At 34.0% G+C, this 16,956-nt stretch overlaps 1 non-coding gene across 1 annotated transcript; it reads right to left on the bottom strand.

The window, feature by feature from the left end:
• Window positions 1-14,145: 14,145 nt before the first annotated feature.
• LOC113767213 lies at window positions 14,146-14,251 on the bottom strand. Its single transcript, XR_003467932.1, has one exon. It is a non-coding gene; the product is annotated as a small nucleolar RNA R71 (small nucleolar RNA).
• Between the last annotated feature and the right edge of the window lie 2,705 nt (window positions 14,252-16,956).

The raw sequence follows: 16,956 nt of genomic DNA, 5'->3' as shown, positions 1-16,956 counted from the left end.
TTGCAGGCAATGGTGGTGACTAGCGGCAGTAGAGAGAGATGGCGAAGGAAAAGAGGGAGAGGGTATGAATAATTTTTGCTATGATTTCACGAAGACAGAAGAAAGAAGACTTGTAGTTGGAGATTTTTCATTTCTGAAACTTGCCATTTTCACTCATCTGATTTGTCTACTTTTTCAAGAATTTTATGATGGGAGCTTATGAAATTCATGAAATTTTTTCTTGGATTTTTGGGTGAATTTAGATTTTGGGGTCATTGTTTTGGAAGAATCTTTGGAGACAAAGCCGCAGGCGGTGGTGGCGACTGGCGGTAATAGAGAGAGATGGTAGAGGAAAATAGTGAGAGAGTATGAATAATTTTTAGAAAATTTTAAAAGTGCATCAATAATTATAAAATTTGTAAAAATACCTATGATAGTTAAGTCAAAGCACCAAAATTGAAAGAAAAAATGACAATAAATAAAAAAATAAAAAATAATAATACATCACTTGCAGGTAGCATACATGTTACCGGTCAAATTTCACTTTAGTCTAAAGTATGAGGGGGCTATATGGGTGTTTTCAAATAATGAGGGAGTATTATGTCCAAATGTCAAACCACAAGGGAGTTTTGTGTATTTTACCCTTAAAAATTCAAATTTAGAAGATGTAAGAAAATTCAGGAACTTGAAAAATACCAACTTCTAAAATACAAAGATTTGATGAAGAAACTTATCTCAAGCACGTAGAAGGATGTTTGGAGATGAAAATTATGCAAAAAGCCCTATGAAACACTCTCAAATTGACCCCCAATTGTTTGGATAAGAGTGAAAAAACCATAGTCTCAATCCTTTTTAAAAACGAATTTTGAAGTGCTTTCCTTGAATTTTAATAGGTTAAAAAGGCTCTACGAAAGTTCAATAATGTTGGGTTGATGATTTCTTGTAAGAAAATGGAGTAAAAGTGAGATTTTGTGAAGTGTGCGAATGTGTGTAAAACATGAGTTGAGGAAAAGAAGAAGAAGAAAGGAAATAGAATGCACGTTTTGTGCCTTTAAACAAGAATTGAAAACATTAGCTAAAAACGTGGGCTTGAACTCATGTATTCTGCTTTAAAATCACAGAAGGCAAAATGCGACATTCAAAAACATGAGCTTGAGATCACTTTTTTGTGCTCACGTTTTCTACTTTATTTTTGTAGAAAGCAAAATGCAACCTGCTAAAAATGTGACTTTATGCCACGTTTTGTAGGGTAACATTTTTAGTTCTACAATTTTTCTGCAGAAATTTTTAACTTTTCAAAAATGACAATTTTTATCTCAATTTGCTCAAAATGCATTCTAGACCATTCTTTTGTCTAAATAATCAATACATGCACATGTAAAATGATTAAAACATGCATTTTATTCCTCTTTAACAATCAAAAACAATAATTACTCAAATCGAGGGATTGAGTTCTTTGATCAAAGTTCACCATTTTCTCCTCAAATGGTCAGTTTTGCTTCCATTTCTAATACCTACAAAAGAAAAACAATAAAACAACTTAAACAAATAATTTAAATATAAAACCACACCAAGTTAACATAAATTACCAAACATTGGGTTGCCTCCCAATGAAAACTTCTGTTTATAGTCGTGGGCTCAACTATATAACCTCATTTTTTAAGGAGGTTTTGTTAATTATTAATCCACCCTTAAAGGATGAGGTGGATCAACAAATGATGATTTGATAACAAAAGTCACATGTTCTAATAATGTCAGTGATGGAAGTGGTTTACTTATCTCAAATAATTTATAGATATTACCTTGAATGCGTGTCACTTGAGAACTTACCAAAAGAATGTCCACATGACCTTCATGAGAGATAACATCTTTAGAACCTACAACTTTAAAGCACTGCTCAAGAGAGGTTAAATATAAATCATTGATGTTCATCTCTTGAGATTTATGATTAGTTCCAAGGATCTCATCTTGTGAAATGAACTCTTTCTCATCGAAACACACATTAGATGTATCATTTTCATCAAAATGCAATCCATTTTTACATACAACACTCCCACCATTCATGCTAGGGTCACTTTACATATCATTAGAACAAATAACTTCTCAAAAACATGTAATTGATCTTGTATTCTACCAAAACGGTTGGAGGTTACATTAGCTAGTTTTTTTTATATCTAAATCAAATTGATTAGAAAATTTTTCTATGACTAACTCCCAAAATGGTTAGAATCATCAGCTAATGTTTCACTTTCTAATTTTCAAGATAAAGATGTATTAGCTAACCTTTCTATTACTAATTCTTAAGATGACTTAGATTCGTATTGGACAAATTCAAATTGGTGATCATGAAAACATGAAGAATCACTATAATTATATTGATTATTCCAATCATAAGTATAAGAGTTATCCCAATTAGGACCATATTGATCAAAATAAGGAGTGTAATGCCAAAATTCATCATAATAGTTCACATTTGATGCTTGCCTACATATATAAGTAACATGATAACCTCTACACAAGTCATAAATTATATGATTAGAATTAAAAGCATTAACATTCCTCTTTTGCATAATGGTGTCCAATTGAACTTTTAACATTATATAATCAAGTTTATCCTTTAAACTCCTTAAGCTATCTTCAAATGAGATACCTTCAAACCCATATTCAAATGCCATCTTCAAATGACATACCTCCTTGAGTCCCTAAATACGCTTTCAAAGTAATTCAAAAACAAGTTTAGTCAAGAAGAATAGGTGAATTGACACATACAAAAATGCACAAACAAAAACTCAACACATAAGACACAACAAACACAGCAAAACTAGTAAAGTGTCCAAACTAATAAAGTTATTTTTCACGTCAACATTGCCATAAGTCTTCCCTGATAACGGCACCAAAAACTTGATAAGCACGGGACATGCATATAACAATGAAGCTCATTCCACCATCAAATTTTACATTTATAAAATTCTAGATACCCCACATGCAAGTTTTTACAAGTATACAGGTCTAGATTGAATATACCCACAAGAAAGAATGGACAATTACCTGCATTACAAAAGCTACTCTATAATTTAGGTGATCAACAAATTGAAGGAAATAAGACTAAGCTAAAATGTGCAAGAAAATAGCAAATTAAAGCTCCTTAAGCTATGATATCTATAACTACTCATGCAAGTGCTATTTTTGGATCATGGAGTACATCTATTTTGGCTAGTTATGGCATAATTTTCTTATACATGTGAAACCTACTCTTGTAGTGAATCAACTATACTTATAACTAATCTATACCTACTCTCGTGGTTATGAAATTAGTTATAAGTTCAATATCTCTATGAAATTACATGAAATGAATCACTAAAGCCACAAAAGTGCACATCTACTCTCATGAGTGTACTCCATAGGTTTAGCACTTTTGAACTAGTGTTAAATCCAAACTTTCATTGAAGAAAAAATACATTTAGATAATCACAATTAATGTTATCATGTTAATCATAATTTAAAGAAGCAAAAGTTCTAAATAACTTGTTCAAAATAATAGCATCAACTAGCCAAATAATAAACACAAAACAATCATAGAAAGTTCAACCAAAACCTAAGGCACAAACTTTAGAAAAACATAATGAACATAAAATTCAAAACTTGCATATTAACAATACTTAAGAATCCAATACAAAAGATAAAGAGTTGGAAGAGAGATAACCCTTGTCACATGGGTTTCAACCCCTCCTTCTTCATCTCTAACTTCATCATGATCTAGCCAGCACTATTCTTATGATTCTTACATATATAGTGTTAAGAGAGTTAAAAAGTGCCAAATGAAATGATATAAATCTTCCTTTGCACTTTCCTAAAGATTCTTGAGCATGTGCAGTCAAAATTATGTGCTGAAATTGAGTTGGAAAGAAGTGTGAAAGCAGAACAAGTTGCAGAAAAATAGGGGAGAATACGCGACCTATGAATACACTACCCGAGCCCGTATATTCGGAGGTCGCGTTTTCTCTTCAGTCATGTTTTCTTGTTTCTTTTCTGCTTCAATTCAATACTAAGATCACAACCAAGGTAACCATGTTCTTGTTCATACATTGCACCAATAATACTTGCAAATCATGTCCATAGTTGATGCTCTTTTACTTTCCAAATCATCATTGAATCATGCACTAAATGAGTTCAAATATAACAATTAGGCTCAATTATCAACGTTGGTTAAGATTGAGTATAGGGTATTAAGAGTCGAACTTGCTGAGAAGAATGGACAATTACCAGCACTACTAAAACTCCTCTATTATTTAGACAATCAACAAATTAAAGGAAATAAAACTAAGTTAAACTATGCAAGAAAATAGCAAATGAAAGGTCCTTAGTCTATGTTATCCCTAACTACTCATGCAAGTGCAACTTTATTTCCTCATGCATGTGAAATTTACTCTTGTATTGAATCAACTATACTTATAACTAATCCATACCTATCCTCGTGGTTATGAAATTAGCTACAAGTTAATTAACCCTATGAAATTACATGAAATGAATCATTAAAACCACAAAGGTGCACCTCTATTCTTGTGAGTGTACTCATTAGGTTTAGCACTTCTTGAACTAGAGTTAAATCTCAATTTTCATTGAAGAGACAACACCTTTAGATAATTATAATTAATGGTACCAAGTCAATCATGATTTGAAGAGCAAAAGTGCTAAATAATTTGCTGAAAAATAATAGCATCAAATAGCCAAGTAATCAACACAATACAATCATAGAAAGTTCAACCAAAACCTAAGTTATAAACTTTAGAAAGACATAATAAACATAAAATTCAAAACTTGCATATTAACTAAATTTAATAATCAATTACAAAAGATAAAGAGTTGGGAAGGTAGAGTAACCCTTGTCACATGAGCTCTCTCCTTGCCTTCTTCATCCTCCAACTTCATCTTCATCTAGCTACTATACAAGAAAGGATAAACTAGTTAAAACTAAACTATCCTACACTACCTAAACTAAAGAGTTAAGAAACTACATTTTGTGGTGTTTTCTTCCTCTCTCTTCTGCCTAACTCTCTCCTTATGATTCTTACATATATAGTGTTAAGAGAGTCAAAAAGTGCCAAATGAAATGACATAAAGTTTCCTTTGCACTCCCTTAAGGATTCTTGAGTATGAGTAGTCGAAATTCTGTGCTAGAATTGAGTTGGAAAGAGGTGTGAATGCAGGGCAAGTTGTAGAACAACAAGGGAGAATACGCGACCTATGAATACGTGACCTAAGCCTGCATATTCGGAGGTCTCGTTTTCTCTTCAGTTGAGTTTCCTTGTTTCTTTTCTGCTACAATTCAATAGTAAGATCAAAACCAAGGTAACCATGGTCTTGTTCATGCATTGCACCAATAATACTTCCAAATCATGTCCACATTTGATGCTTTTTTACTTTCCAAATCATCGTTTAACCATGCATTAAATGAGTTCAAATGAATCCATCTCGATCCAACATTGATATTGATAATTCTGCTCAAATCCAACAAATATAACCAAAATTGCACAATACACTGCTCAAGTGAAACTCACAAAATTTAGAAACTTAAAAGAGTAAGTTACACCATAAAAATCCTAATTTATACCAAAAATAAATTCATAATGCTACTAATAAACATATATAACAAACACTTATCACTCTCCCTCTTTCTCTCTCCTCCCTCTATCTTTTCCTTCTCCCCTCTCCTCCCTTTCTTCCTGGGATCCCCTCCCCTTCCCTCTCTCATCAATATAGATTGAAGTTAGATGATTAATCTTTATCCCTGAATTCCACATATGAATAACATAACGTTTGGTTCTTTTGTTTCAATTGAAAACTAAACATTACATTATGTTGTATAGCTCCATCACTGGCACTTCCAGTGATACTTTTATGCATATTTCATGCATTCTTGGATGCATAATTTCCTACAAGAATATTAACACTCAATGGCCTTCGTATAAGTTAGAAAAAAGAAAATGAGTACACGTCATATGAGTTACTTAGTATATCCTTATGGGTGCTAGCTCAGAAACTAATATGGATATTGCATTTCAAACTTTGTAAACCCAGTCATGATTAGGTGCTTATTTTCCATTTTTCACTGCTGATCAGGTGCTTATATTTCTTATTTTCACCAATTTTTGCATGCTCATGTTTCTTTTTTTTATGCTCGGGTTCTTATGTTTCAGATCATTCACTAAGCATGAGATCAAATCCTTGTCAAGCTTCCTATAAAGATTCATGCAGAAGTTATTTTAGTTCAATGGATTTTGTAACTTGAAAATCTGTTTGATTTCTCAACACTTAGCTACCAAAATTTGAGCACTCAACCAGAATTTATAGTTGTTGAAGTTACTTCTAGAAACATTCATCTTGTATTGAATTGGTGCAGTGTTCTTATAGTAGTTAATAAACTTGAAATTGGATTGTATGATTGGACTAGTATTGCCTTCGTCAATTTCACGTTGAAATATTGGATGAAAGTGATCCTTTAAAATGGTCAAGAATAGCTTGGATGTCATTAAATAAGTTACTATATAAGTGACAAGTGAGCTGTTATCACTATTTTCGACACTTAAAAGTTGTCACTATAAAGGTTTTTTGTGACAACTTTTTCTTATTTAATGAATATGATATGCAGATTTTGTGACAACTCAAGTTGCCATTCCCAAAATTTTGTCACTAAGGGAATTAGTGATGGATCTACAATGTCAAGGCAGTGGTAGCTTTTTTATTTTTTTTATTATTTAAAACAAATAGTGAGAACTTTCTGTCCTTTAGTTACAACCCTTGTTGTCATTGAAACTCTTACGTCTTGTAATGTGAAAAAAAGAGTTTCCATGCATGTACTCTTTATTAGGGTGATAGATCTCACATATGTAGGGGTTTCACAGTGTTAGTTTGTTCTTTTCTCCTTTCTGTACAATCTTTTATGTAGTTTCTGTATGTCTTGTAAAAAGATTCACTAATAGCAGTTGTGCATTAATCATCCCATCATACTTGCAAATAAGAGCAAAGATAGCCAAAAGCACAGGAGCTGCACCTGTCAACTGAGCAAGGCTTGAAACTATTTGGTTGTTTATTCTAAAAGGGCTTACATTATTGTCGCATGTTGAGGAACTCGATGGATCTTTAAAACATTCTAACATTGGAATAAATTTTTCCTCCATATTCAAGCTTCTATACTTGCTAGCAATTGTTAATTTCATTCAATTCCTCTGTCAAACTTCAAAATTAGCTTGATAACAATTTGTTGGGTGCTCATTATATGTCTAAGCAGCAATCCATTTAATTTGCCTAGAATAGATATAAAAAAGCACAGTATGTTAAACGTCTTATACATATTTAGTACCATGAATAACACAACTCAAATTTATTGCATTGTACCTAGCCAGTTACCTACTTGGTATTTGGATGTTTCTCCAATAATAGCGCACATCCCAGTTTCCAGCATCTTATGAATCAACAAAAAGTACTAGACAATTCATTGATCATAAGTGTTTATCTTACGTATATTCAGTGTGCTTTATTATATAATTTTTGGTATGTTTTACTCATTTTAATAAGCTAAATAAAGTTTCTAGTGAATTTTCCATTTTTTGGCTTAAGTGAGAAAATTGCATTTCTATGCATTAAAGTAGTGAAAATTTTATGTTTTTCTGAGTTTTAATGATTTAATTATCAAATAAAGTGAAGTGAGAAGATATTTATATGATTCTTGATGATTTGAAGTTGCCTTTAATTGATATGAAGTGCAAAATGTTCAAAGTATAAAATGCAATCAAGTGGCAAAGAAGAAAAAATTGATAGTTCTAACATCTTCTAGTGTTTTGGAAATAACTAAGTTACAAATATTGGATTAAAATGATTCTTGAACTATTTTGAAGATAAGACATATATCTACATTTCCTATGAAGATATCGAAATCCAATTCATGGGTTTTTATAATCAAAAAGCTAAAATATAAAAGTGCATTTCTACTGCCAAAGTCTAAAACAAAGTTTTGACCAGTTGAGGGTATTTTGGACATTTATTAGTCTTCAAAACTCCAAATGGCATGACTCTTAGTGCATTGAAAAATTAACTTAGAGGACTATAACTTTAACATTTTGTGCAAGAACTAATTTGCCTTCCATTATCGAGAAATTTGCAATCTAAATTGGTACAAAAATAGAGCAATTTCCAGAACCATCAGAAAGTGCAAACCTACAAGGGAGGACAATACATGAACCAAATATGTGACCACCCATATGTTTTCTGTGAGGACCCAAAATTTTTTACATTTTCTCAGCATTATTTTATTTTTTTGACTATATTTTATACTTTTCTTGAAAATATTAAATTTTCTATGCATTTTTACAAGTACAATTTTAAAATCATCTTCCTAATATGAGTTAGTGTACGTTAATTTGAAGTGTATTATTGACGTGGGACCCGCTAGTGCGGTAAATGCGTTATATTTTGGCAACTTGTTGGAGTTTTGTATTAAATGATATTATTTTACGAGGTGTTAAGAGACAATTAGATGTTAGCTAGATTAATTAGTATGGAGAGACAAGAAGATAAGATTAAGGCTTAGAGGCGCCACGTGTCGCGACCCGATTAGTGAGTGGACTTTGACTAAGAGTATTTCACTTTCCTAAACTTCAATTGTGACCCAATTTCTATCCCATTTTAAGCTTCCTTGGCCGGCCACCTTGAGGGAAAGAAACCAAGAGAGAAATTTCATTTGTTCTTCAATTTCTTGCCCAATCTTGAATTCTAACCAGAATTTTTGCAAAACCCTCCATCAAAGTTGTTTATTAAGGTGGATTAAAGGATTGAGTGGAGTGATTTTGAAGGGACAAGCTCCAAGCTACTACCTTTCTTGTGATTTTAAGGTATTTTGCCTAGAACATCCTCTTTACTTCAATTAATTGCTTATTAGTGGTTATTAGTTGCTTTAGATGTTGTTTTGTGGAAGATTAGCACTTGAATGCATGAATTCCAGCTTGGATGATAACCTGCCCTGCTTCTGCCCGGTTCTATTTCACTTTATTAGAGGCCGAACTAGCCTTAGCACAAAATATAAAAGTTGTAGAGAATGATGTTTTATAGTTTCCTGAAAAATTTCAGCTCAATCGGAGTAACGTAACCTGTGAAAAGACCGAAATACCCCTGATGCCCTGTTTCTGTCCGAAAATGAAAATCAGCCTCTGTAAGTGGTTAGTTTGACCAGGAATATTACCGAATTGGTTGATGATGTCTTCTTAAGAATTATAGCCTTGTATCTTAGATTTCAAATGACTTTGGAATTACCTGAATTGGAGTTGTGTGTGCTGAGATATGAGTGAATAAAGCAGGACTGCTAGTTGATTTCTGCAGTGAATTTCGAACTGGAAAATCTGGAGTTGTTTTGGTAAATTTGACCTAGTTAGGGTGAGAACTGGACTGAGTGGTCTTCATGAAAGTTGTAGGTCTTTGTCTTAACTTTTCAACGCCTCCAAGAACACCTTAAAGGGACTTTGGTAGCCTGCGATATGGCCATTTAAAGGTAGTACGGAATCAAAGAACTCGACAATTGATGAGTAGAACGTATAAAAGACTTTAAAGTGAAACGAGGACATTTGGACCCGTGGACAAAAATAACTAGGGTTTCATAGTCGAAACGTAAAACCCAACTCAAAAGGGTTATAAAATTTTTCAATGGAAACACTTGAACCAAAGACAAGTTAGAATCCAACTAGATAGGCTAAGAAATACTGTTTTCGGGATCGTTTATATGGTTCAAAATCATCTCATATTCAAGTAGATATTATAGACTAAATGTCTTAATGAAATTCATGTAAAAGGGAGGACAAAATACTTTGTGTTAGATGAGCTGTACTATTCTTTCTTGTTTAATCTTAGGTTTTATTGGTGACTAAAGATAATATCCGGAAGGATATTTTGCACGTTGTTTTGCGTATATAGGTGAGTGTTCCTTGTTTGTTATATTTCCTTGACTTATTGGCTTGTTATTATTGATTGATAATGTGTTAAGTGCTTTCAATGATTGTTAAAACGAGTTTTCTAGGCGAGTGTGTACTTTATCGCACTCGACCTAAATAAATGTGAAATTTTCAATAATTAAATGATTAAATGCTAGTTGCGCATGAATGTAAGCCGTTTGGCTGAACTGGACCCTGCCCTTCGTTACCAATCGACTCGATCCAGAAGCGGACTCGGTCGGGCGATATGGTGACCCTGGGTGTGAACGTTGGTATACTCGAGTATTACCTTGTAGGTTAGTGGAGCCTGGCCAACGTCCAGGAGGGGGTGAATGAAATGAAACGAACGAATGAACGAGGGTTTTACTTACAAAAATACATTTTCAAACAATTGGAGGAATAAGGGGAAATGTCCGGAGAACGAATGAACGAACGAAAGCATGGCTCCCTGTGAGCCCGTATCCTTTTAATGAATGTGTTATTATCGCTTTCCATTGTAAATGTTTCTTGAATTATTGATACTCTATGTTTAATGTATTGGATTGATTGTTTGATTATGTGTTCGGAACCTCACTGAGCTTTTAGCTCATCCCTTTAGTTTTGTTTTCCTTAACAGGGAAGGCGAGCCAGGACGGGAGTTTTGGATCGACTAGCCTAGACTAGTTTCTTGGTTTTCTTTTGTAATGGTTCTAACCCTAGTGCTTGGCACGGGTTGGATGTATGAAGAATTGAGAACCTTTGTATATTCGATGTTTGTACTCTAATGTACATAAGTTTTGCGTTAAGTTTTGGATTATCGTTATATTTATTCCTGTGTTTTATTTCGATTTTAATTGAGGACTGAAGTGAACGACTGAGTCCCGGCGAGAGCTGGGTAGGCGGTCCGCCGAACCCTCTGGTTCACCTTAGGGGGAGGTGGGGCTGTCACATTTTCCACCCCCGTATTTATATTCCAGCTATGAAAGTTGCTTTGGAACTTGAAGCTTATTCACACAACTTTTGGACCATTTTTGTGATTAAAATTCAATGGCAATTGCCCAAGAAAGTCTGGATATTTCAGGAATCAACTTTTGGTAATTTCATGGAGCAATTTGCATTAACTTTAATAAGTTGTTTGAGAGCTTTAATCTTATATAAGTAAGGCCAATTTTGAACATTTCTTGTAACTTTGAAGCCCAGAGAAACTATGCAAAATGTACTCTTTCACTAGAATTCTCTAGTTTATTAGTATAGTGTAGTTAGTATAGTTTATCCATCTTATATTTAGCTAGCATAGATGAAGCTCAGGATGAAAATAGAGAGCTTGGAACTCAAGTGACAAGGGTGACATCTCTTCTATCACTTTATTTCTTGTATTGATTCTTATTTTTTGCTATAATACAAATTTGGTTATTGTTTTCATAACTATCATGTTTTGCTAGTTTGTATACCTAAGGAATGGATTAAGTGTCTATGATTGTTATGTGATCTCATCATGGTTATTTGATTTATTTCTTGTCCAATTAAACACTTTTTGTATTTCAATTAAACATTTTTTGTATTTCAATCATGATTAATTGGCTACTAGTTATGATTATCTAAAGGTGTTGTATCATCAATGAAAGTTGTGATTTAACACTAGTTCATAGACATGTTGAACCTAGGGAGTACTCTCACGAAAGTAAGAAAACACCTTTCTGGTTTTAACGATGTAATTTCATAGAATTTAAAGAATCTATAACTAACTTCTTTATCACAAAATATAGATGAGAGATAGTTATAGGTATGGGTGGTATATTTCATATGGTTACATGCAAACTTGTGTTTCATATGATTTCATATGATAAGTGAATATTTCACCTATGTTTCATATGGTTACATGTAAGCTTTTAGCATGTTTTTAGGGGTTCATAGCCATTTTAAGCCTTTTTTGGTGAAAATTTCTTCAAGTGTCGCTTAGTAAACTAAATGTGCAAAATGAGTGGATTAATGCATAAATGTGTGGTGTTGTAGGTTATTAGTGCATGAAATACTTGCTTGCATTGAAGAAAATGCAATGTACTTCTTGGAGGATAACGCTGAAGTGAAACGAGAAGAAAAAATCATGCCAAAAAGGAAGAAAATTGAAGCTGGAAATAGGGGAGTTGGATTTGAGTTCGAATCCATCCCACTACCCTCAGATCGGAGACCTCGTTTGAGAAGCTGGAGGGACAGATCTGAGGCCAAGGGATTCGAGCTTGGATCCCTATAAGAGAGTCTTCAGATCGTGCTTGCAAAACAAGTGAAAAAATTGAAGAAATCTTAGATCCGAGTTCGGATTAGCTTGGTACCCCTTGGATTTGAGGTCTTGGATCCATCTCTCTCCTCTGCAATTTGTAGAACAACTTGTGCACATTTCACACTTGTTTTTTTGACTCTTGTTACACAACGAATTTCGGTTGGAAAGCTGCCAAAGCATCTTGTGCACTTGAAGACGGAATATTGGAGATTCCAATTGAGGACTTTTTGGGAAGAAAAGGTAAAGGAAACAAGGAGAATAGGTAAAGCAAGAAAGGGAGTTACAAAAAAATAGGATTTTTCTCTAGTTTTAGTTTTTAGTCTAGTTTTCTTATTTCCTTGGAGAAACTTGAAGAACACTTGACATAATCAAATATTTGGATGGCTATGAAGTTGATGAAGTTGGGAGATCTTGTTTCTTCATTTGAATAAGCTTCTGTTCCTCCATTTTCTCTTTATTTGCTTGAAAGATGATGTGAAATATATTATGTGTAATTAGATCTTCTTGTTCTAGGGGTAGATGAAGTTATTTATGCTTTGATTATGGCTAGATCTGGTTGATTATTGCTGTATCTTGTACTTGCTAGTTCACTTGTTCATGCTCTAACACTTGTGAATGATTGATCACCATTTGCAAGCCATTTTAGTTGTCAATAATTTATGAAAATAGTTAACAATGATGGAAAATGAATAAGTGGAACTTAAGGAGTAGGCACACAAAAGTAGTGATGCACCTAGGTGGATGTGTATGACATTTCTTGTGTTTGATCTAGTTGATACTTGAGATTTCACCATGATAGTAGGAAAACATAAGTATTAGCAAATTCCGATTCATTGGTGAAAGTGAGTTCTGATTGTCTTAGTGAAATACATCCCTAGTAAGACAAGAAAAGTAGCATTAGTTATTTATTTCTTCCATGATTGAGCGTGATTAGTGGATTCTATTCCCTTGGACACTTTTGTTGTCTAAGTTACTCCAAATTTGTTTGTTAACTTTTGAATTGTCTTATCATTATTATTGCTTAATTTTGATTGATTATTGAGTAGTTTAGCTAATAGAGAGTGTGATTAAGCCTTAGTAATTCAAAAGTGGTTCTTGTGGAATTCGACTCTATTTTTTTTAATACTACAATGCATGACACGTACACTTGCAGTTAACGAGGAAATTAGGTTTAAATTTAGAGTGCAGTTATAAATCTCGTCAAGTTTTTGGTACCATTGCCAGGGAACCATGGCAATATTAGGGCTAAAACAATCTTTATTAGTTTAAACATTATGTTATATTGTGAATATATTTAGCCTTAGTAGATAGAGTAATTTAAAGTAATTTAGTATTTAGAGAACTCTAAATACCATATAACATTATGTTATATGGTAAATCTTTTGATTGTGGTTTCTTGTGGTATACCTAGAGAACTCTAACAATCACTATTCCATTGGATCTTGAAAGTGAAAGGACTCTAAGAAGGCAATGAAGGCAAGCACTACCTGAGATTGTGGAGACTCAAGGTGAAGGAGAAATAACAATTGAACTTTTACAAATCGGACCTATGGTGGAGAAGGCCAATAGAATAGCATTGCGGGACTTCGTATTACTCAGAGGTGATGGATTACGAATGAGCATAGTGAGACTTATGATAAATGCTAATATTTTGAGATTAAACCATCTCTTATACAAATGGTGCAACAATCTCAATTTAGAAGTAATGCAACTGAAGACTTGAATTCTTATTTGTCTACATTTTTAGAAATTTACAATACAATTAAGCATAATGGTGTTAGTGATGATGCAATTTGCCTCAGATTTTTCCCATTCTCATTAAAAGACAAGGCCAAGGTTTGGTTACAATCACATTCTTCTAATACCTTTACCACTTGGGCGATTTACCAAAAGTTTTTTTCAATAAGTTCTTTCCACCTAGCAAGACTGCTAAATTTCATATGGATATAACTAGTTCTTATCAACAGGAAGCAGAGACATTGTATGAGGCTTGGGAGCACTATCGAGAGTTACAACAAAGATGCCCTTACCATGGTTTACCCGATTGGCTCATAGTCCAAACATTCTACAATGGACTCATCTATCCAACAAAGGCTCACGTAGATACAGTAGTTGGTGGAGCTTTGATGGGTAAGTTGTCCAAGGAAGCTCAACAACTAATAGAGGAAATGACTGCAAATAATTACCAATGGAATGGACCAATGAGCGAGTTAACACAAGAAGACCCACAGGTATGTTTAAAATTGATAGTTTGACTTCCTTGAATGCTAAAATGGATAATGTGGTCAAAATACTTAATAAGCAAGTTGGTTCAAGTTTGACTTCTAATTTGAACACAATTGTTGCTTGTTGTACTCTGTGTGGAGATAATCATGATGAATCTATTTGTGCTAGTATTGAATAGGCATAGTATCTCAATAATTATAATCATCAATCCCAAAACAACCCATATTCTAATACCTACAATGCGGGGTGGCGAAACCATCCTAATTTTGGATGGAAGGAACAAGGAAATCAACAAAGGCCGACAAATCCACCTGGTTTCCAGCCAAAGCAATCATCTCAGGAGACCAAGTCTTCTTGGAAATTAGCAATTGAGAGACTAGTAATGCGACGAATGATAGAATGGATAAGTTAACTAGTGCTACCACACAAAGAATGGAAAGCATTGAGGGGAGGATGGATCAACTTACAAGCATGTATAGGAATGTTGGAGTCCAAATTAGGCAAATAGCTAATGCTGTAAATAATAGGAGTCAATGGGAACTACCTAGTAAAACTAAGGTTAATCCAAGAAAGCATGTTAAGACTATTACCCTATGTAGTGGCAAGCAATTGAATGAACCTCAAGTTGTTAGGAAAGAAAAGGAAAAAGAATGGGAGAAAAAAGAAGAGGAGAAGAGTGAGGAGGTAGTAAGGAGTGAAGGGGATAGAAATAAAGGAAAAGAAATTGTGAGTGAACCTTCAAATTCTGAAACTATTCCTATTCCACCACTGACACCATTTCCAAATAAATTAAAGCAATCAAGGGTTGATAAAGAATTTGAAAAGTTTGTGATGATTTTTAAACACTTGCATTTTAGCATTCCCTTTTGTTGATACAAATTTGCAGATCCCTTCTTATGTAAAGTTTTTAAAGGAAATAATGACAAAGAAGAGAAAGTTGGAGGACTATGAGACAATTGCATTGGCTAAGGAGTGCAATACTATTATCCAGAATAAATTGTCACCTAAATTGAATGATCCGAGAAGCTTCTCCATCCCTTGCACCATTGGTAATATCGAATTTTCTAAGGTTTTATGTGATTTGGGTGCTAGGGTCTCCTTAATGCCTATGACATTGGCTAGACAATTAGGGTTGAGTGAGTTTGTGACGCCCCCACCTCTCCCAAGCGCGAACCCAAAGGTATCCGCGGAACACTTGCCCAACTCTCGCCAGGAATCGATACAATTCTAGTTCAAACTTAAAAGTAAACAACCCATAATAAAAGTCAAACTGCATCAAAGTCACTTCCTTAGGTAAACGTTCAAATCTTACATCACGAGTTCTCAAAAGATACATCAAATCCCAATAATACAACCATTATAAGTCGACTAAATAATTACAACCAAGGTACTATTCAAAAGAGTAATCTAGTCGGCTTTTCTCCAAAAATCTTTTCATCCGATTCTGTTAAGAAAAACAAATCTAATGGGGTGAGTGAATACTCGTGAGGCCAAGAAAATTATGCAAGCACGTAATTCAAGTAGTAATAAACTCATACGAGAAATAAAGTTATAACATTCAAGTAATTCACAAAATAACACAAAACACACTTGATAAGGATACGGGAACTCTCAAGAGCAGGTTCCACTTGCTTTACCGAGTCTCGATCATATACCTCCGCGTGATGACACTCCGTCATCCGCATAGGTATTTTTAGTCTGTAGAATACCGCTTTATTTCACGAATCCGTTCACCATTACACTCCCTGTTCCGGGCCCGCTCATCATTTAAAAGGCGATACTACTCGAGTATGCCAAGCGAGATCTCTCAAATAGATCAAGCTTTACGAATATCTCATGGTTCACCAAGCTTCCCGACCAAGCCCATGTCTGCTCGAGTCGCAAGGTTAGCCTATGAGTTTGGGCGTTCCCCGAATACGAATATGAATATAAGTCAATGAGCAGCACTCCATTTGACGATTCCAAATACGAATCACAATTACAAATCAAGAATACGAATTATAACTATACGAATATGAGTCGATGAGACAGCGCTCCAATCGACGGTTTCAAGTACAATGCACATAGCCAAATTCGAATATAATTTTCATTTGAAAGAAAACGAGTGCGATAAAGTATACACTCGATTCAAAAATTCCAAATTCACGTAATTGATGCAAAACAATTCACTTACTTAACCACATAATATGCATTCGACACTCACCAAGTCAAAATAAAAGTGAGTGAGAAAGTCTTTAACGATCTGCTTCGGGATTCTCTTCGAGACCTTCTTGATCGCCTGAAGAAAAATGACCTACAATCACTCTCACACATTCACAAATTTCTTATCAAACAAAGAAGAATGCACACTTGCTTTAAAGTTCAAGTCAATGTCTTTATAAGAGATTCACTTTATCGAAAGTCAAGATTCAAAAGTGAGGATTTTAAAGTTACTAAGGAAACTCGTATCCCCCATGAAATTGGGTTCAAAACGCTATATCAATATCAAGATAAGAAGTCAAGTTCCCAAAATTTCAT

This window comes from Coffea eugenioides, chromosome 3 (assembly GCF_003713205.1).
Source record: "Coffea eugenioides isolate CCC68of chromosome 3, Ceug_1.0, whole genome shotgun sequence".
In the NCBI taxonomy this organism is placed as follows: domain Eukaryota; kingdom Viridiplantae; phylum Streptophyta; class Magnoliopsida; order Gentianales; family Rubiaceae; genus Coffea; species Coffea eugenioides.
The sequence above is the reverse complement of the archived record's forward strand: the minus strand, read 5'-3'. Positions and strand labels throughout refer to the sequence as shown.